Raw genomic sequence first — 22,167 nt, forward strand, 5'->3', positions numbered from 1 at the left:
AGGACACGGCCATCTGCTGAAAGAAGCAGCAGCAGATCCTGGTTCTGCCTTTCACTAAAAAGAAAACCTAGTGCCTGCTGCCCATGCTCCATTGGGGCATTACATTTTTCAGAGAAGACACGTGATCAATTGGGAATGCTTGGTGGAAGCTATTAAAATTACTGGCATGTACGTACAGGAGCCCAGCCAATGCCCCTTTGGTACTGATGGGAGGAGGCAGGTGTTCTTCCTACTGCCTTGCTCCCTCAGTCAGAGGTTGAATTCTGCCCTGAAGGAGGCTTTATGCCCCTTATAATTCAGTTCATCCTATCGCACATGACTTGTTCCCCCTATAGATGCCAATTCCTTTTTAAAACCCTGCTGAGTTCTTGGCCTCAGTAATGTCTTGAGATATGGATCCCACTGTGTCATCAGTTTTCAGTTTGCTGCCTTTCAATTTCACCACATGTCCCCTGGTTCTTGCTTTATGAGAGAGGGTACATGGGAGTGCAAGATTCACCTTCACTCTGCCGCTTATTACATTGCATATCATATAGGGGACCCTTTTACTTGTTGCCTCTAATACCTAAAGAGTCCCAGGCTTTCCAATCTCTCTTCATATAGATTTTGCCCCTGCCCCTAATTATTTTTGTCACTCATGTATTTCTATGTGAGGGATCTTCAAAAGTGCCTAAGGTATTCAGTTACACAGGTCCCATTAACTTTTAATGGGCACCACGTGCCTAAATCACTCAGACAGTTTTTGACAATCCCACCCTATGTCCTTCTGGAGATAAGGTTTCCAGAACTGAAGACACTATTCCGGGGAGGGTGTCCCATTGGTTTATAAAATGGCACTACAGTATTTTTCATACAACATTCTACCCCATTCCTTACATGACCGAGCAATTCATTTGCTTTTTAGAGTTTTGCAGTGAGCTGTCCACAGGGGAATGCCTGGGTTTTTTCTCCTGATGGGTACAGTTAACTTAGAATTCAGCAATGTGTCTGAATAGCCATTGAGTTCAATAGGAGCAGGGGCAGGCCTAGAGTTGCTGTCCTTTGAATAGCTTGTTTACATGTACTAGTGCTAATCACATCACCCTAGATTTCGCATCCTTCCTAGCAATGTTCCTGCCAACAGAATTGCAAGAGAGCCACTGAATCAGGGCCAGAATATCTAGGTTACAATTGGGTACAGGGAGAAAGCCACCTGCATTCCCAATTGATTGCCAGTGAGGGCTCCAGATTATTCATTATTATCTGTGATACATGCCTGCAACTGCTTTATTATTAGATGATTCCTCTACATAACTAGGCACATCCATTAGCTTCATAACATCCATCATTACAACATTCATTCCTTCTGTAGTAATGTCCTCCATCAGTAGCATTTGGCTCCCTGTGGACAGAGTACAGTTTTCATACCTCAGCTGTTTTGATCGTGTGTTGAGTGGGGAAAGCATCTTTCCTTGTTGTTAAGCAGCACCAGGATTAAGAAATGACACAGAGAATCAGCATCATCATAGATCTAAGGTTTCTAATGAAAGTGGCAAGTGCTGACCCAGGGTCATCAGAGAACAGCAAGCTTTCCACAAATGTTGATAACTCTCCCCTTCCAACAAAGGAACTCGTACAACTCTGAAATAGAGCTACGGAGCCACATTCTGCCTTCGGTTGCCACAGTGCCATACTGATTTTCCAGTGTGTACACCAGTGCAAAATTAGGTCCACAGTATCCTTTACATTCAGAGTGCAGCTGACCAATGAGCCAACTGTCAGCGTAAGTGTCTCACAAGAAATTCCCACGCAGTGTCCGACAATCCATTCAGTGATAGGAGCTGCTCTGTCCAGAATGTCATGTAGGAAAAGTCTTGAGATATCGTAAAAATCCTGGACTTGATCCTTTTCCACAGCCAAAGGCTTTCCCAGTGCTAAGATTCTCATCAGAGAACAAGAGAAGCGATGACACCTTGAAAGGAACCCAGCAAGTTAGAATGCTCTTGCAAACTCCAAACAAACTGAAATCAATGCTTCCCAGTGACCTATGAAGGTGAAGAAATTTCCCAGGGGATGTGTGCCTGAGCAATGCTTTAACAAGCAGATGGCTCAAAAGACACTTCTTTCCAAAACATTGCAATATAAAGGCCAGGCCACCCTCAGTGAGTGATGACTGTTTCTCTCCACCTCTCTTCCCCACATCTGAGACATAACAGCGATTTATAAGATCCTCAATGAGCAGGAAGTTTCTTTGGCAGAGAAGGCTCAAAGGGCACGGAGTGAATTATGTGGCTATACTACTAATGAGCCTAAATGGAGCAGTTTGTTCAAAGGTATTAACTAGGCTCCAAGTTGTGATTGCAATCCCACTGAAACATTTCAACAGCAAATAATGCACAGTGCACGGCTCAGCGTACACCATGCCATTTCCCCATTCAGAAGCAAATTTCAATCCAGTGTTAGCACTACATTACTATGTTATTAGAGAAGACTGGGAGCTTCTTCAAAGAGGTGAATGTTTCACTCACAGAGCTAGCCACAGAAATATAACAGTGTGGAAAAGGCAAAGTTGGATCCATAGGGGAAAATTATTTTCCCAGATCAATATGACAGATCTTGAGTCCTCTAATCCCCTCTCCAGAAGTCCCACTGACAACCACAGGAGTCCCAGCCATGTCAGAAGAGAACCAGAGTAGAGCTGAGATCTACTTTCTGGATCAGAGAGCAGAATTTCACCTTATGACTGCAGCTGTTTACATGATCACAGCCTGTGAATTCCAAAAACCATCATTCAGACCCCTCATACACTTATTGGTATCCTTCCTAAGGACACTTGGACAGAAGGCTCTGCTTCAAGACCTGCATTGTCACCAATAGGATGCAGAGAGGATTGTGCTTCCGAAACCACTTTAACACCTAAATAAGGGCTCATGATTAAGTAGATGGACCAGGATAGAGTCTAGTTTGTACAACAAAATCTGGGGGAGGAACCTCTCTTTCTAAATACTCCACGCCATAGCAGGGACTCCTTGACAGCACAGATCTTCAAGAACTTAAACGAGCACAGGATATGCCCCACCAAGCTCATAGGGCTACACCCAACAAGATACTGAGCATTCTGGCCCTGATCCTGCAAATGACTTAAGCACATGCTTAATTGTAAGCATATAAGTAGCCTCGTTGACTTCAGTGTACTCTCAGAGTCAAGCACAAGTTGAAATGTGTTGCAGGACTAGGGCCAAAACACTCAGCATCTTGCAGGATCAGTCTCATAATTAGTAACTGGACATCAGGGTTACATAGCATTCTAAAGCCTACATTATGTGGTTAATGAAACTGAAGACACAGCTGTTGCTGATCTCTGCAGAGACAGTAGCAAAGATTATTGCTGAGACTAGAGAAAGCTTATACAGCATAAGCAGATATTTATACTACAGAGACAACATGACATGAAGTGTGACTATATTTGCTGGGCTTTTAATTTTTTTTTTTTACCTTAGTGTCCACTGTTTTATGCAGGCATGGTTTTAATCTGATTTACACTAGGCCAAGTCATAAGTAACTCAAATGAAGTCAACTGAGTTACACCAGTGTGAGTGAGAGAAGAATCTGACCTATAGGTAGGATTCGGTAGGTAAATGAAAAGGAATGATCATTTTATAGTTTGACAGAAGCAAACAATATACAATGAAGTTGAAGAGCATCTTGCATTTTCTGTACAGAGCTAGGTTCCACTCCAGTCTTAAGTGAAAGAACTGGAAGCAAAAGCTAGTACCTCAGGCTAATCATTGATCTTTGTAACAGGGTTATGCTCTCTGTCTCCAGGACCAAGGAAAGTAGCTGCAGCCCTTTGGCAGTCTGATGAACCATCTGTTCTTAAAGGTAAAATGCAAAGGTGTTTTTTAGAAAAAAGATGTTAAAGGTTTAAGAATTCTCTATATTCCCTCCAGATTAGGCACGGAGGGGAACACAGCAAACACTGATACATGCTCCATCATGCCCAAACAATTTTTATAGTGGGGGTGCTGAAAGCCATTGAACAAAACTGTAAATGGAAACCATTTCAAACCAGGGGGTGCAGCAGGACTCCCAGCACCTCTAGCTCCAGGACCTATGCACACACTTCAAGATTTTGGTTGGGAATAAAGCCCATCCTGCCTGCTTATAGGACCATAGATACTGTTTGAATAAGCTAATACCCTCAGACTTTTACTCCGACTATGGGCATTGTATACAGAAATTTGTTGTAGGGCAGCTTTCTAATATTTAGATTAGAAATCACTCTGGTGGAAAGGGCCAATGCAAAATCTATGCATTACTTAAGTCCCACTTACATCCTTAAGGAGTTTTAATGGGTACATAGGCCCTCTGCGTAGGATAATAAGGACCTATGACAGAAGAAAATCTGAAGCTAAGGGCATGGCTACACTTGCAGATGTAGAGCGCTTTGAGTTAAACCAGCCTTCGGAGAGCGCAGTCGGGAAAGTGCTGCAGTCCGACCACACTGACAGCTTCAAGCGCACTGGCATGGCCACATTTGTGGCACTTGCAGTGGCATTGGGAGTGGTGCATTATGGGCAGTTATCCCAGCATGCAGGTGGCTGCAACGTGCTTTTCAAATGGGGGGAGGGTGGAGTGTGACAGGGAGTGTGTTATGTGTATGTGGGGGAGAGAGAGTGGGTTTTTTGGGGGCTGAGAGCATGTCAGCATGCTGTCTTGTAAGTTCAGACAGCAGCAGACCCCCCACCCCTCCCACCTCGCTCTCTCTCACACTGCATTCCACACTAATGGTTGCTTTGTCTCAGAGCAGATAAGCAGCCGGCTGTCAGAAACTGAGCTTTCAAAGGACATTTCCGCATTCCTACAGCCGATTCCAAACAATGACAAGAGTGGCCACTTGATTTAAGGGGATTATGGGACATTTCCGGAGGCTGATCAGAGTGCAGTAAAGCAACAGCTCTTTCACACTGGTGCCGCGGCACTCCAGCGAGGGCTCATCAAATGTTATTCCACTCGCCGAGGTGGAGTACCAGCAGCGCTCTAGCCATGGAGTCAGAGCGCTCTATGTGCCTTGCCAGTGTGGACAGGTAGTGAGATAGTGCGCCCGGGGCTCCTTTATTCCTTTATTGGAAAAGAAGCCCTTGAGGAATTCCACCATGATTTCAACAATTTCCATCCCACCATCAACCTCAGCCGAGACCAATCCACACAAGCGGTCCATTTCCTGGACACTACTGTGCTAATAAGTGATGGTCACATAAACATCACCCTATACCGGAAGCCTACTGACCGCTATTCCTACCTACATGCCTCCAGCTTCCATCCAGGACACATCACATGATCCATTGTCTACAGCCAAGCTCTACGATACAACCGCATTTGCTCCAATCCCTCAGACAGAGACAAACTCCTACAAGATCTCTATCAAGCATTCTTAAAACTACAATACCCACCTGCTGAAGTGAAAAAACAGATTGACAGAGCCAGAAGAGTACACAGAAATCACCTACTACAGGACAGGCCCAACAAAGAAAATAACAGAACCACACTAGCCATCACCTTCAGCCTCCAACTAAAACCTCTCCAACGCATCTACAACCTATCCTGAAAAATGATACCTCACGCTCACAGATCTTGGGAGACAGACCAGTCCTCGCTTACAGACAGCCCGCCAACGTGAAGCAAATACTCACCAGCAACCACACACCACACAACAAAAACACTAACCCAGGAACGTATCCTTGCAACAAAGCCCAATGGCAGCTCTGTCCATATATTTATTCAAGTGACACCATCACTGGACCTAATCACATTAGCCATGCCATCAAGGGCTCGTTCACCTGCACATCCACCAATGTGATATATGCCATCATGTGCCAGCAATGCCCCTCTGCCATGTACATTGGCCAAACCGGAAAGTCTCTACGTAAAAGAATAAATGGACACAAATCTGACATCAGGAATCACAGCATTCAAAAACCGGTAGGAGAACACTTCAACCTCTCTGGCCACTCAGTAAAAGACTTAAGGGTGGCAATTTGCAACAGAAAAGCTTCAAAAACAGACTCCAAGGAGAAAATGCTGAGTTGGAATTAATATGCAAACTAGATACCATTAACTTGGGTTTGAACAGAGACTGGGAGTGGCTGGGTCATTAAACATATTGAATCTATTTCCACATGTTAAGTATCCTCACACCTTCTTGTCAACTGTCTAAATGGGCCATCTTGATTATCACTACAAAAGTTTTTTTTGTCCTGCTGATAATAGCTCATCTTAATTAATTTAGCCTCTTACAGTTTGTATGGCAAATTCCACCTTCTCCGTATGTATATAAATATCTTCTTACTATATGTTCCATTTAATGCATCCAATGAAGTGGGCTGTAGCCCACGAAAGCTTATGCTCTAATAAATTTGTTAGTCTCTAAGGTGCCACAAGTATTCCTGTTTCTTTATTGCACTGTAACTCGCAAGTATAGCCAAGCCTGAAGACATAAGTGGTATTTATCAGCATTAGAAACTACAATACATACTTTCTGTGTATATCTTATGACTTCTTATAACTTGGGTGTTTTCTTTTTTCTTTGCAAACCCCTTTGTGATTGAGCATCTTTTCCATTAGGCTGTTTATTTTTAGTACCAAAAAGTATTTGACAGATACTAATCAGAGTAGAAGAACCAGTATTTGAAACAGTGTCTAAAATAGTTGGATAAAGTCTGGGCAGACACTGCCATCTTGCAGAAATGGGATAAATGACTCATTAGAAAAGTCTGGTGAGTGGTTACTTACTGTGTAATTTGCAAAGGTTTAACTTATTCTCACATTATTTGTGAAACAACACAGCTGTTATATATACAATTATATCCAATATACACAATTATAAGGAAAAATGCACATGTGGAATTAATCTTTTTAATCCTTCTATCAAAGAAAGCAAATCATTTATCCTTTTATTTCAGCATACAATGGTTTATCTGGATCTATACAAGGCACTGTTTTTAGCCATTTTGATCATAAATAGCAACATACTAAGAACTCCCATTTCTTTTAGTATTTTCAATGATTATTTTTCCTTATCTCTAGGAGTATAAAATATCACTTTAGTCCTTCTACTCCTTCGTTCTGTGTATTCCTTTTATTCCTTGTTCGAATTTCTCCCTCATTTTCCTTCTAGACAAACAGGAGATTGAAAAAAATGGTGTTTTCCCTGGTCCATAAAACAATTATTGTCATTGTTTGGATTTTTTCTTTGATTCAATTTAACATATTGGGCCCAATTCTGCTCTCACATATAGTGGTATATCTCAGTAGTAACCCTACTGAAGTAATTAGAATTGCAGTGGTGTACGTGAGACCAGAATCAGTCCTATTGGCATAGTTTTGTGGCGATGCTTTAAAAAAAGTGATATCAAAACGCCAAGTTACCTTGAAATAATATGCAGCCAGTAAAAACCATTATTGTAATGTGTACAAAGAATAGGGCATAGAGTGGTTCTCAGACACAGAGAGAATTTGACTAGTGCTTTCTGCTGCGGATGCTCTATTAAACCATGCAAATGGTCAAAAAGCAAAAAGAAATTCACCTAGTGTAGACATCCAAAGATTTGTTTTTACAGCTGATATGTAAAGTCCAGCAGGGAATAAGAAAGGATGTCACTGTTAGGAAATTAATATAGAATCCAAAGACATTAGACCCTTCTTGTATACAGTACAATTGCATCACTTTAGAATCAAATCTGAATACTTTAATACAGTATAATTAAGAAGGGCCAGATTCTACCCTCACATCCTATCCCTTCCCATTAGGTTTGCACAGTGTGTGTGACAGCAGAAGTTATCCCTTAGCATTTATGTCAAATACAATAGGTCCTGGGGTGGATTTTTCATGGTGTTTTTTTTCATATTCTGGGTGTTTAGATTATTACAATGGATGCATAGGCAAACACAATACCCATTATGTGCTTAGCTACAATTCACACACAGCTTTGAACTTCAGAATCTGTTTATTGGAAGAGCAGTTGTCTGCCATGAAAACCAGGGCTATCCCCTGCTCTTACCATCTAATAACCCCCTGGAATCTTTAAGTTCTATCAGGACAGCCACTGGATATTGGCAGAAGGGATTTCACTTTAACATCTCATCCAAAGAAGACACTCAAGAGGAAATGTGGCTATTTTCAAACTGTGCTTTGTTTGACATGTATGCAAAAGAGCATGTACTACTCCTGGGGGAATTGTGCACCACTGTGCATGCACAGAATTTATGTCCCCCGCAGATTCCTTTGCTTCTCCACAGAAAAATGACTTTCTGTTGGGGAAACAAAAAGAAGCCACAAGAGCAATCATGCGACCCTCCCCAGAAGTATGTTTCAGGTGCCCGGGGCAGCTAGCAGAGAGATAAATCACTGTGGGCTAAGGGCCGGGATTGGGGAAGACCTGGCTGGTGGCTCCAACCCGGCACCGGACTCAGCTGCTAGCCCCAGCAGAAGTTGGTTATGGATTGCAGATATGATTCATTCATACTGCGACTATATCTATAATTCTACATCTATCTTTATCATAATAAGGGGTAATAAGCATGTAGATCAGCAACAGCATCTCCTTTCTCTCGTTGTGTGGGTGACGTCTATAGAATTGATATGTGTCCTCACTGATGAACACCTGAAAATACCGACTAATACTAGGAATCACATGGAGAGTCTGTCAAGCAGCAGCAGTGTAACAGAACTGACAGTAATGATCTGCCGAGTCCTAGACCCCCTAAACTCAGATACCTATCAGTCAGTCATGTGTGCATCACCCGCCACTCCTGCCACAGATCATGGCATTTAGCATTTCCAGTAATCAGCCATAGTGCACACTAGGCGCAAGTATCAGAACAGGCTTTGCTGCTCTCTATGCCAAGGGGTAATATGACAGGTATAAGAAGAAAGGATTTCTTTGTTTTAAAATAGGTGTCACCTATATTGCATATAGTTTAATTAAACTTATGGAAAGTAATGGATTGATCAAAGAGAGTAGATCTGCTGAAAGAATTTAAGAGCCATGACCCAGCTTCCTAACCTTAGTATCACTAATCTGTCAGCAAACTGCCATGATTGTGAGCATTTCTACTTCCTCCAGTTCCTTCATTTCAAGCCCTCCCTGCACCCCAAACCACTCATCCCCGGCCCCATCCCAGAGCCCGCACCCCAACCCAGAGACCTCACCCCCTCCAGCACCCCACCCCCAACCCAGCCCTGAGCCAGTACTCCCAGACCAGAGCCCGCACACCCTCCCAAACCCCTGCCTCAACCCACAACACTCTCCTGCACTCTGAATCCCTCGATCCCACCCCCGAGCCTGGAGCCCCCTTCTGCACCCCAAACTCCTCATCCCCAGCTCCACCCCCTCCCGCACCCCAACTCCATGCCCCAGCTTGGAGCTCCCTCCAAAACCCTGAACACCTCATTTTTGGCCCCACCCTGGATCCCACACCCCCAGTTAGAGCCCTCTCCGCACCCCAATCCCCTGCCCCAGCCCAGTGAAAGTGAGTGAAGGTGGGGGAAGAGCGAGCCACTGAGGGAGTGGGAATGTAGTGAGTGGGGGCAGGGCCTTGGGGAAGGGGGCAGAGCCTCAGGGAAGGGGCGGGGCTAGGGTGTTCGGTTTTGTGCAATTAGAAAGTTGACAACCCTACTCAGCTCCTTAAGGGATCAGGCCCTGGATGTGTGCTGTGTGTTCATATCGCTTCCCTGGGGACTTGATTCCACCGCACTGAAGTGAATGGGAATGATTCCAGTGTGAGTCCAGCAGGGTTGGGCCCTCAGTGATCGTGGGCTCTGGCTGGAAATGCTGTTTGTGTCTCCAGGGGAATCATTTATTTGAAGCACAGCTGTAAAACTTTCATTTTGTTTAAAAGACCACATTAAAATGTCTCTCCTCCCTGATCCTGCAGGGGGCACTGCAGTTCAATCTCGCTTGTGGGTCCAGTGTGAGTGTGAAACCATGTACAAGGACTCTTGGGCTGGAGTAGATGGGGAAGTTATTTGGCCTAGGAAGCATGGATGGGACATGGGTCACAGAATGGATGAAAAGGTGGGCACTGAAATGTGCAGAAGCAGGGGAGAAACACTTCAGGAGGGAGGACGGAACACTTGTATTCCTCAGCTCATAAAAGAAATAGAGTTGATAAGATTCTCTCCCCCTTCTCCCACAGAGAGACCTTCTCCCTCAGCAGTGTTTCAAATATTTGTTTTACTCTGCCTGCCACAGTCTCTTTGTGAATCTAGCCCTGAGTGACAAGGGTCCCGAATGATATATTGAATTTTTAAATGTAAGCACCCTGGACCCTCATTAAAAATCCACAGTGACATAGGATATTAACATGGTTCCTACTCAGCTGAGTTTCGTCCACGCTCTAGCAGTTCATCCAGCCCTTATAACATTCCATAAAGAATAAGTGGCCTTTTTCTGTTCTAACCAAGTAGCCCTCAATATGTCGCAAAGCTGCTGAAACCAGTCAGTGTTTTACTCAGACAAGTCCTGGACAATCTCTTCTTCAGCTGTTAGATTTGTGAAGGTCTTTTGGTTTGACATGGCCAAACTCAGCTATAGGAATGTCCGTCTGGTAGGTTGTTTGCCTGACACCAACACAGAAGGTCAGTCAGAACTGTATTGTAATAATCATTTGACTGTATCCCTCGTTGTTATCTTAGTGTTGGATTGACTTATGGACACCCTGATAAGGCTCATTCGGGGTGGAGACAGCCATGCTCTTCTTCTCCAGGAAGCAGAGCAGCCATGTAAACCTTGCTACTTATCTGATCTTTACAAAAGCAACTTTTGGCTGATTTAGTTGGGGATTGGTCCTGCTTTGAGCAGGGGTTGGACTAGATGACCTCCTGAGGTCCCTTCCAACCCTGATATTCTATGATTCTAACTTATTGTTGGGGCTCATTACAAGATAAAATTAGGCTTTGGCTTACTGATATCATACCAGATCCTCTCTAGAATTTAATGTTTTAGGAGCTGTTAAGAGTCGTTTTACTTCTTTAATAGCATTCTGGCCTTTGATATTCATCCATTTTCCATTGTAAAAGGCATTTTCTTCCTCTAATGAAAAATAAAACCAAGACTTTTTTCCTTCCATGTGATGCTGTGTCATCTCTTCTTTCTGTGCTCTTTTCCCTCTTTCAGTGCAGATAATGACGACTGACTGAGGGGTTTTGCCTATTATGGGAGGTTATTTTTAATCTAGTCTCATAGCTGAGGATGTTAGGGACCACTAGTTAGACGCATCCCACCCACTACTAAGGCAATTCTTTTTTAAATGTCACCTGCCTGAGAATTCCATTCACTGCCATGTACAAGAACATGTAGCCAAGAATATGGTCCTATGGGAACACTGTCTTCTGAGAACAAGTGCAGGTGAGTATTTTTCTCTTTTCTTCTCTGATCTCCGCTCCGATTTCCTATACTGATGGTAACTCAGCTGCTAAGGTCATTTCTGCGGTAGCTTTTAAAACCATTTCATTTCAGTATTAAATACCCCTCCTCCTTCTCTCCTCACAAACTCTTCAATGATTTTAAAATATGTTTTGCTTCCTTATAAATCTCTCCATGGTTTTGCTCCTGGTTGCTGTTGGATTTGCTTTAATCCTGCATTCATATTGAACAGGGCTTCAGATATCTCATGTCTGTGTCTCTGGCATGGGCTACCTCTAGGACTAACAGGGAGGTCGGTGCTTCTTAGCATTTGGCTTGATATGCGTGCAATTATTCGATGTCCAATTTGTGTGCATTCTGGTGACAGGTAGCAGACACAATTGGTGCACTTGTTTTAAATGGCCACAAGAGGCTGTTAAACCCTCATTATTTTTGACAGTGAAAATATTACAGAAGGAAATGCTATTATCTTTTCAGGATGAAAAAAACAACAATGTTGTATTTCAATCACCACTTCTCTGGATTTCTGCTTATACCCTTCAGGAAGAATAAGTCAGGTGCGTAAATCCAAAGCTGAATGAATTTCAGTTTATTGCTGGTATATGAGGAGTTGGGTTCAAGTAGAGAAGGGGAAATAGGAGAAAGGTTAAGAGTTCCAACCTAAAATGCTCTGTGCATATAGTACATTCATACAGGGTATGGAGGATCCAGTCAATAAAACTACACTCAAAGTTCTTGTTTACACAATCAAGGCGTTTCACTTGGAAAGAGGCAGAGAAGAAGGGTCAGAGGGAGGAGTGTTCCCTTTCAGGGGCTTTGCTAGAGAAAACAACAAAGGAGGCCTGGTTTTGGTTTTGAAAAGCCTCCTCAGCTTTGGAGAACCAAAGACAGGGGGATTTGGAGGAATTCCAATTTATCCAAAGTTCTGGGCAGGTGGGATAAAAGTCTGCCGTTTTGTTCCATCTCCGCTCTGCAACAGCAACGAGGCGTCCTTGTGGCACCTTAGAGACTAACACATGTATTTGGGTATAAGCTTTCGTGGGCTAGAACTCACTTCATCAGATGCATGGAGTGGAAAATACAGGAGCCGGTATAAATACATGAAAAGATGGGAGTTGCCTTACCAAGTGTGAGGTCAGTCTAACAAGACAATTCAGTTAACAATAGGATACCAAGGGAGGAAAAATAACTTTCATTACCACTACAAAAGATGAAGTTCTAGACCATGAAAGCTTGTGCCCAAATACATTTCTTAGTCTCTAAGGTGCCACAAGGACTCCGCGTTGTTTTTGCTGATACAGACTATCACAGCCACCACTCTGCTCTGCAACAGTGCCACATTCTGCTAGATGGAATCCCCAGGTATGGGAGTATCCTTTTGTGACCCTACGAGTCAGAGAGCAAGGGGCTCCCTGGTATGTAGCACTGAGTCTCAGCTGCCTGACAAGCTCAATGCACCCCACTCCCCTCCCCGCCCCCACACACACTGTTGTCATAATTACTTAGAAGATGTTTTGTAATATCTCATTGGAAAACCAGTAACTCACTGACCATTTGTAGTCTGGCATGACGTATGAACAGTTAACACACAAAGAGCTATGTAGATGTGCTAGAAATATGTGACTAAAATGTGTTTAAACTAAGCAGGTCAGGAAAAGTTGATAACCAGGTTTTTCTTACACAAAGGGTTGTGAATGCCCTGTCTACCTTGCGAGCCATGGACAATGGGGATACACCAGTAGTAAGCAAAGCAATCAGCTCCCAGGCAGAGGGGAAGACTGCATTTGCATTGTAAAATTTCAGCAGGAAACATCATATGAGAACTCACCAGGAGCGGGCGCTTTGATCAAGGTGGTGTCACCCCCTCCCACTCCCAGAAGAGACAGAAGACTGAATCCCCCAGGACACCTTCCTGGCTCTTGACACCAGGACAATGAATTTTGGGGGAATATATGGACCTGGAAAAAAGATGTTGGGTTATCCTTCACCTGAGGAGGCAAGGAAACAGAGAGCTTTGTGCTCTGTGTTGGATCCTGGCTGAAGACTGGCCAGCTGTGCTGGAAGAATGACTATGGTGAGAATGAAAACTACTTTGAACAAAAGATTCTAGTTTGTTAAGTTGGATTTTAGATTTAGAAGCATATTTGTACTTGTATCTATTTGTAACCATTTCTATCCCTGTTCCTTCTGCTTGGCATCATTTAAACCTGGGTTCTACCGTTAATAAACTTGTTATCCTTTTACAAGATCATCTCAGTGCTGTATATTAAACAAAAGGGTAAAATTCACAGCTAATCTAGCAGTCTGGGGTGCATTCTATCTGGTTGGAGGCAGCAAAGTCAATAGCTTTTGTGAGGGTCCAGTGAGAGGGACTGAACATAGCAGGGAGATGGTTTGGGGGAGATTTGGGACAGGAAGGGCTGTTAGTGTCTTCCGGCAAGGAGAAGCCAGGGTGAGGCTACAGTGCCGTGAACATGCTGCTGGTGTTAGGGTTCTGAGCCAAAGCTGCCCAGCACAGAAGCACCCAGGGTTATAGGGCAGGCAGTGACACTATCCCTGACGGGTCTGTGTGAACTACCCTAGCATCACACCTTTTTGAATGATCATGCTAGTGCTCAGAGGTATGATGGAGATGACACTTTACATTGGCTCTAAGGTGGGGTGGGGCTGAGGGAAGATTGTTGATAGCTGGTTTCTCTAACAGGGCGATCTGAGAGAGTTGCACTGGAAAAGGTCTCAGAGAAGACAGAGGAAATGCACTGCGACAGCTGTCACCGAACAGAGGGAATAAGGTCATGAAATATCATCCTAGAATAAAGCGATTGGGGAAAAAGCCAAAGCTCCCCTCTTTCTAGACCATCTAATATGGTGGTTCTTGGCTAGTGTTCATTTGAGAACCTTCCAAAATCTTAGTGTTGATGCTATGGTCCTTATCTTTCTTTTGAGCTACATATCCTCCACATGAAACCATTTGTGCTTTTAAAACAAATCAATGCCCAAATCCTCCCCAGGAATAGTTCAATAAACTCCGTACATTGCTGGTCACTGCTTCCTGGTCAATGAAAACGTTGGAACACAACATACAAAATTCACATCAAGGAATTAAGTCATACTGGTGTATTACACGTAATGACAAATAGAAATGCTAACTTCTTGTTTTATTAGGGATACACATGAGCTGTTTGCTAATATTCAGTCTATTTAAGCAGACAATATGTTTCCTACTTTGGGCAGACCCTGGACAACACATTTAAAATTGTTTGTCTGAAGACTGGATGAGTGGTAACTGCAAGTCACTTTTCCAGACAATAAAGATTCTATACTTTGATCTGGCCCCTTAGTGGCACAAATGGACTGGAAAAACCACTAGATCTCCCCAGCTTCTGTGTAGGCACCGTGTTGCATTGTTGGGCAAGGGTTGTGTATTGGATCAGGAGGGGAAATGGCTGCAGCGCTACGGCTCTTTGCCGCTGGCATAAAAGTTGTTTGGGGTCATAGTCAGCTAGGCTGCTCTAATCTACAGCAGGGCCAGGGCTGGCATAGAACCAACCCCAGAATCAAGGAGCTGCAACCCGTTCTTTTGTCGCCCATTCCAGGGCTGCAGCCAGCTAATATAACATACAGCCAGACTCTGTGCTTTAGATTTTGTTATTGTTTGTGGTACACCTAAATAATGTTTTCTGTGCCTTTCGAGTCTATTGAATCTCCTTAAGGAATATGATCCTGTTTTCTATTCCTTCTTATCCCACCACATTACTATAGTGATTGTTCAAGAAGAATTGTTTAGATTTTCTGTTTTGTTATTTTCTTCCTACCTCAGTTCCTTTTCACGCCAGCTCATTGTTGTGGGGTTTGTTGCCTTTTTTCTTTTAACTCCTTTGGAATGTCCAGCATTTTCCTTTCCTGTCTAATCTTCATAACAGAATTTCAAAAACAGCTGCACCCCATCAGGATTATCACAGGGTATGTAAAACTGAACACAAAGAGTACAAAAATGCTTGATGGCAGAGCCTCACTGTCCTCCAGGAAGTGACCTGCCAACCATCTGGGCTCCCTGGAGTTTCAGAGCTTAAAAACAGGCTTGAGTCTTCATTTGTAACACATCAGTGAGCCTGTTTGTTCTGTTTCAAAAAAACAAAGCTGTTTTGAATCATCACTACAGGATGATGGAAGCCAGCAAGTCTATCTCACCTAATCTGGTAGTTTCCTTTGTAACATCAGATACTATTATATCATTGCTTTACCACCCAGATTGAGGGTTTTCATTGTTCTAGATCAGGAGACAGCTGGGTCAGTGTGAGTTTCACTGCTCCTGTCTTCCCCCACAAAGGGCTCTGACACCTGTCATTTATTATATCAGCCACCACCCTCTACAGTCCCAAGCAATAATTATATTTACAGTGACATACAATCATCCCCTTTTGCTAGACAGAAGAGACCACTCCATACAGAGAGCTCCTTTTTTCTATGGCCCTGCTAGCCTCCCCCAGAGTCTCTCTCCTTCTGTCCCTCCTGTGCTTTTCTACTCTTGCAGTGAATGGGCTAATTAGCTCCTTAGCTTTTCCCAGCCCAGGCTGTTCTAGTAATTAGCCACTCCTTTCCCAGTCGGGCCCTTTCCAGGGGAGCTTATTGGATAAATTGATAAGGATGAGCACAAGAGAATATCACAAGCACATAGAGACAACATGAGAAAAGCTACAGTATAAAATCAGTTACATTCAGCAAGGGACATAAAAGACAATAAGAAGGTCTATAAATACGTTAGGAGAAAGAGACCGACAAAGGCAAGTGTAGGTCCACTACTGAGGAGGGATGGAGAGCTAATAATGGATGGTGCTGAGAACACTGAGGTATTCAATGACTATTTTGCATCCGTCTTCACTAAAAAAGGTTAATTGTGACTGAGGTGGTGATCCACAAAGGGATTCAAGCCCTGTGATGCTCAGCATCACAGAGCTTAACTTTTAGATGCCTAGAAAATCACAGGAATACACTACGTTCCACAAAGTCTGAGTTGGGCATCGAGGCTCCCAATACAATGAATAGGGAGACACTGAAATCTTAAATAGCGATTCACAAAAGCCAGCAGGGTAGGCGGGGAACTGCCTATGCTAGCCAGTAGGAGATGTTGCTGGGGAGGGGGTGCTAAGCCCCACCCCTCTCTTGGAGATAGGTGCCTAAATCCAGATTTCAGGGAGGCTCCTTGCACTGTTTAGCAATCCACAAACAGGAACCTGATGCCTGGAGTCAGATGGCTTAGGTTATTCAGGAGTGTCTTGTGGGAATGAGTTAGGTGCCTGTCTTTCTCCACACAATATGGGCAAAGGTGGATGCAATGCTCATCTTATAACCTATAGCCCAGTGGTTAGCGCACTCCCCTATGATGTGGGAGACCCAGGTTCAATTCCCCCCTCTCAGGCAGAGGTGGGGAGAAAGGATTTGAATGGGGCGGGGGTCTCCTACTGCTCAGAATCAGTGCTCTAACCATTAACTATGTGATATTCTGATGGGGGATGATACATCAGTCTGTCCTGTTGAAGCTGTTCCACTCTGGACAAACAATGAAAGAGTGATTGGAGAAGAGAGACTGGTCCTGGGATCTCCTACCTCCCAGGCTGAAGTCCTGGACTACAGAGTCATTCTCTCTGTCCCAAAGAGAGGGAGGCAGAAGGAGCCTAGAGGGAGATAGCAGTGTGCAGCCCCACAGGCTGAAACATGGGTGCCAAGGGAACTTTTCACTCTGAAAACTCAGGGACAAAGTGAGTTTAGGTGCATACAGGGTTTGATGGGAGTTTTGTGGATTGCAATGGAGCCAAAACTGGGACCTAGATGTCTACTCTAAACTCCAGACTTTGGTACCTAAGAATCTTTGTGGATCCCACTCCAGAAACTTAACCCAATTAATATTAACAAGGGGAAAGGAACAGATACCAGAACAGGGAAATAATAGCTTAGCGAATATTTAGATAAATTAGATGCATTCAAGTCAGCACAGCCTGAGAAAATTCATGCTAGGGTACTTAAGAAACTGGCAGAAATTATCTCAGAACCATTAGCAATTATCTTCAATAACTCGTAATGATGGATGAAGCCCCACAGGTCTGGAGAAGGCAAACATAGTACCTGTCTTTAAAAAGGAGAACAAAGAGGACCCAGGGAATTATAACCAGTCAGCCTAACCTAGATACCCAGAAAGATACTGGACCAAATTATTAACAATCAATTTGTAAGCACATAGAGGATAATAGGGTGATAATTAATAGCCGACATGGAGTTATCAAGACCAAATCATGCCAGACCAATCTAATTTCCTCCTTTGACAGGGTTACTGGCTTAGTGAATAGGAGGACGCAGTAGACATGATATATTTTGAATTTGGTAAGGCTTTTGACAGTCCCACACACATTTTTCACAAGGAAACTAGTGGAATATGGTCAAGATGAAACTAGCATATGGTGGGTACACAATTAGTTGAAAAATCATACTCAGAGTAATTATCAGAGGTTCACTATCAACTAGGAAGACATATCCAGTGGGGTCCTGCAGCAGTCTCTTCTGGGTCTGATATTAGTCTACGCTTTCATTAATGACTTAGATAATGGAGTGGAGAATGTGCTTATAAAATTTGCAGATGACACCAGCCAGGAGGGGTTGCAAGCACTTTGGAGGTCAGGATTAGAGTTCAAAATGACTGACAAATTGGAGGGTTTGTCTGGAATCAAGATGATATTCAATAAAGACAAGTGCAAAGTACTACCCTTAGGGAGGAAAATCAAATGCACAAATACAAAATGGACAATAACTGGCAGTATTGATGAAAAGGATCTGGGGGTTATAGTGGAAATGGAATATGAGCCAACAATGTGATGCAGCTGTGAAAAAGGCTGATATCATTTTGGGGTGTATTAACAGAAGTGTTGTATGTAAGATACGGGAGATAATTGTCCCACTCTACTCGGCACTGGTGAGGCCTCAGCTAGAGTACTGAGTCCAGTTTTGGGTGCCACACTTCAAGAAAGATGTGGACAAATTGGACAGATTTCAGAGGAGAGTAACAAACATGATAAAAGGTTGAGAAAACCTGACTTATAAGGAAAAGTTTTTTTAAAAATGAGGCATGTTTAGTATTAAGAAAAGACTACTGCACTTCTCTTCCCACAGGTTGCCCTTTGGTCTCCTTATTTCTCCTTCCTCCCCACTGTTAACAGTTAAGGTTTTCTTCTGCTCCCGGCCACTAGTGGATTACTGTCTGTATGCTATCTGGATTGCCAGCACAGTTGCTGACAGCATGTCAGCTAGCCAGCAACTCCCCTCTGGGGTCTCCTTGCCTGTCCTCCAACAGCTCTTCCTACGCAGTTCCCCTTGTACTCCACTTCCTTTCTCCCCTCCCTCACTGGATTCCATTTTTCCTCCCTTTTCCCAGGTTTACAAAACTGGGCATGTGTAATATTGAGAAAAGACGACTGAGGGGAACCTGATAAGAGTCTTCAAATATGTTAAGCGCTGTTATAAAGAGGACAGGGATCAATCATCCTGCATGTCCACTGAAGGTAGGACAAGAATAGACTTAATCAGCAGCAAGGGAGATGTAGGTTAGATATAAGAAAAAAAATTATCTAACTATAAGGATAGTTATGCATTGGAATAAGCTTCCGAGGGAGGTTATGGAATCTCTGTCATTAGAGATTTTTAAGGATAGGTTGGACAAACACCTGTCAGGGATGGTCTAGGTATATTTGGTCCTGCCTCAGCACCGGGGGCTAGACCAGATGACCTCTCAAGGTTCCTTCAAGCCCTACACTTGTATAGTTCCTAGAACAATCAGAAAGGAAGGAAACAATGCTAGTTTGGATTTAATATTAATTTTTTTTAGTAAGCAGCTTGAGTCTGATCCAGTGCCTACTGTCGTCAATGCAGTCTTTCTGTTCACTACAACAATCTTTGAATCAGGCTGTATTTGCAGATAAAATGCTTATCACATATTCCCATATGAGATCATTCTCACCTGAGCTGGACATTATTTGCCAAATTTTCAGAAATAGCTCCACCACATCACACACAGAAATATTTAATCGCAGGGGAATACACATTTACACCGCTAGTTATCCTTTGCAGAGGCACCCACACATGCACAAATTTTGGAGGTGCAATTTAGTGAGCTCGTTTTGAAAATCTGAGCATACAGCTCCAGTGTTTACAAATTAGCAGGTCACAGGCAAATAATAGACTGTATATTCCATGATCACCTACTGACTTCATTACAGTCACCGCACATACAGGATAACACTGGTGTAACTGCAATATTCTAATTCATGTGTGTGGCTTTGAGAGCACAATTCTAAACGGCAGCATAGCCAAAGGAACAAATGAGAGCCATGCTTATAAGGTGTTTTTTACATTTTTTGTCAAATAAGGAGAATATGCTTGTCACTTTTCCTATTGCAGAAGCTCATAAAATGTTACCCTGATATAGGAGGTGATCTTCCCCAAATAAATAAATGGAACTCAGAGTCTTAAATGGAAATAAATTAAGAAAATCAGAGACCAGAGCCAATTGGCTTGCTTCACTGTGTAGACAGAGGATCATGGTTTTCAAAACACAATGATTAATTTGTTTTCTTAGAGTAATTACCAATTAATCATTTGTCTAAAGAGGCAGTATTATGAATTAGTCATAAACAGACTTCAGCCCAATTATAAGGGCTCAATTAGATCATTTAAATGAATGTTTATTCTCCTAACAGCTCAGTGGAAATTTTTTTTGTTTTTTTAATCAAGTGAAAAACATACATCTAACTGGAAAATGGCACACATTTAAAATCCATAGCCTCAGACAATCTCTTAAATTCTACCTGGGCTCAATAATGTATCCATAGCTGACCTTGACCTCTCATAGTTGTCTTTTGCTTAAGCATTTAATCTTACGTCTCCATCGGAGTCTTTATTTCTAAAACTATATTTTGTTCCAGTTTTTTTTATGCTACCAGATGATTATGTCTGAAATAGACATTCTTCTATAGCACACCACATGGCAACATTAACAATCACTTGAAAATACAATGGCACATAATATGCAGGCTGTTTAGCAGAGTGTCCTGAAAGATGCTGCATAAAACATCAGCTGTACAGAGCGTACTAATACTTAGCAATTGAAAGAGTCCCATGGGGGTACATCTGCCAGATATAAATATTAATAAAAGTGAATTGTGAAAGGTAGATTAAGATTCACTAGTCATTATTATTATACAACATCAGGTGCTAGCTGGGCCGCTGGTTGGAATGAGACATTGTCATCTTGACCTATAACACAATTAATGAGGCTGTTGTAAGAAAACAAGATCTTCAAAGGGAAGGCTATGCACATTCATGCAAAATGAGATTTACTTGGGGACTGATCCAAAGCCACTGAGGTGAGTACTTTCCAGATCCCTCTGCTAGGAAGATAAGTATAACTATTTAACAGGAACTTTCTCCGGCGCAGCACTCCTTCCGCTTGATCCTGTAGTCAAGTCATAGTCCTATATTTACGGTATCAGCCTGTAGCCATCAAAATGATCTGTGGGAACACTTTCCAGGCAGGCTTTCCACACTCAGAATCCTTGTGTCCATGCCAGTGGATGCATAACATGAATGTGTATCAAGTCCCTAGGCTTTATTACAAGATTATGTAGGAGAAGGTAATAGAATGGGGGGAAGGATCCCTTGGTTAAAGATCTTGGACGAAATTTATTTGCACTGGTGTGACTCCCTTAACTTCAGTGGAGTTACTCTGGATTTATACCAATATCAATGAGTGCAGAACTTGGCCCACACACTAACAGTAACTACACTAGCTAGCAAACAGTTTTAGAAGGCCAAGCAGGTTTAGAAGCTTGGGTGTCTTGCTTCCTTATTTTTCATGTTTATTTTTTCCCTCTGATTCTCAGTAAAGTCCCAGATTCTGCACAGTACTCAAACACATCCTCAAATCCATCTCCATTCAGCAAAGCCCTGAAGCACATGCTGAATCGGGGCCTAAATTGGCAAATCTAGGGAAACCGAAGAGCAAAAAATATTGAATGAGAACAGCTCGCTCTGCAGGAAGGTTATTTAATTTAAATCCTCATATTAGTAGGTTCACTCAGCCCAGGTGTACATTCCAATATACATAAATACGAACAACATATTCAAATTGCATAATCCATTTAAAAAACTAAAACTGTTGAAATGGACTAGATGCTCGTACTTCAATCTGAACATTTACTGTACCACTTCAAGGCTTTTTTTTTAAATTATCATCCACCATAAGTAAAATTCTGAATGAAAGCCAAGTCACTTCATATTTAATGAATCATTTCTATTTCCCTATGTTACTGTGCAAAAAAGAAACCTGTTTAAGCCTCTTTATTTAATGCTGAGTTCTGTTCCTCTGTGATAAGTGCTATTTGCCAAAAGCTTAGTTTCCAACAGAGTTCAAAGTAAAGTTAAGTCATAGACATCAGCGTAATCAGGATTTCAGGGTTGGGAGAGAGCTTTATTAATTGTGGTCCCAGGGCAGTGCTTGCCACCACCGCAGTTAAATAGATGTATTTAGTTAGCTAACCTACTTCCTTGAACAGACAAAGTTTGATGGCGTTCAGTTTTAGATGGAAAGTACGTAAGTGTTCTCATTTTCACCTGATATGGAAATTTGGGGCCTGAGCCAAAGCTCATTGAAGTCAATGGGAGACTTTCTACTGACTTCAGTATACTTTCAATCAGGCCTTGAAGGACTGGAATGCTG

General features: G+C 42.7%; 1 long non-coding RNA gene across 1 annotated transcript; it reads left to right on the forward strand.

Moving 5' to 3' along the window:
* The first annotated feature begins 11,238 nt into the window (after positions 1-11,238).
* On the forward strand, positions 11,239-13,619 carry LOC140916489 (uncharacterized). Its single transcript, XR_012160527.1, has 3 exons — positions 11,239-11,387; positions 11,883-11,962; positions 13,092-13,619. It is a non-coding gene; the product is annotated as an uncharacterized lncRNA (long non-coding RNA).
* The last annotated feature ends 8,548 nt before the right edge of the window (positions 13,620-22,167 follow it).

Source organism: Lepidochelys kempii, chromosome 8, assembly GCF_965140265.1.
Source record: "Lepidochelys kempii isolate rLepKem1 chromosome 8, rLepKem1.hap2, whole genome shotgun sequence".
Classification (NCBI taxonomy): Eukaryota; Metazoa; Chordata; order Testudines; family Cheloniidae; genus Lepidochelys; species Lepidochelys kempii.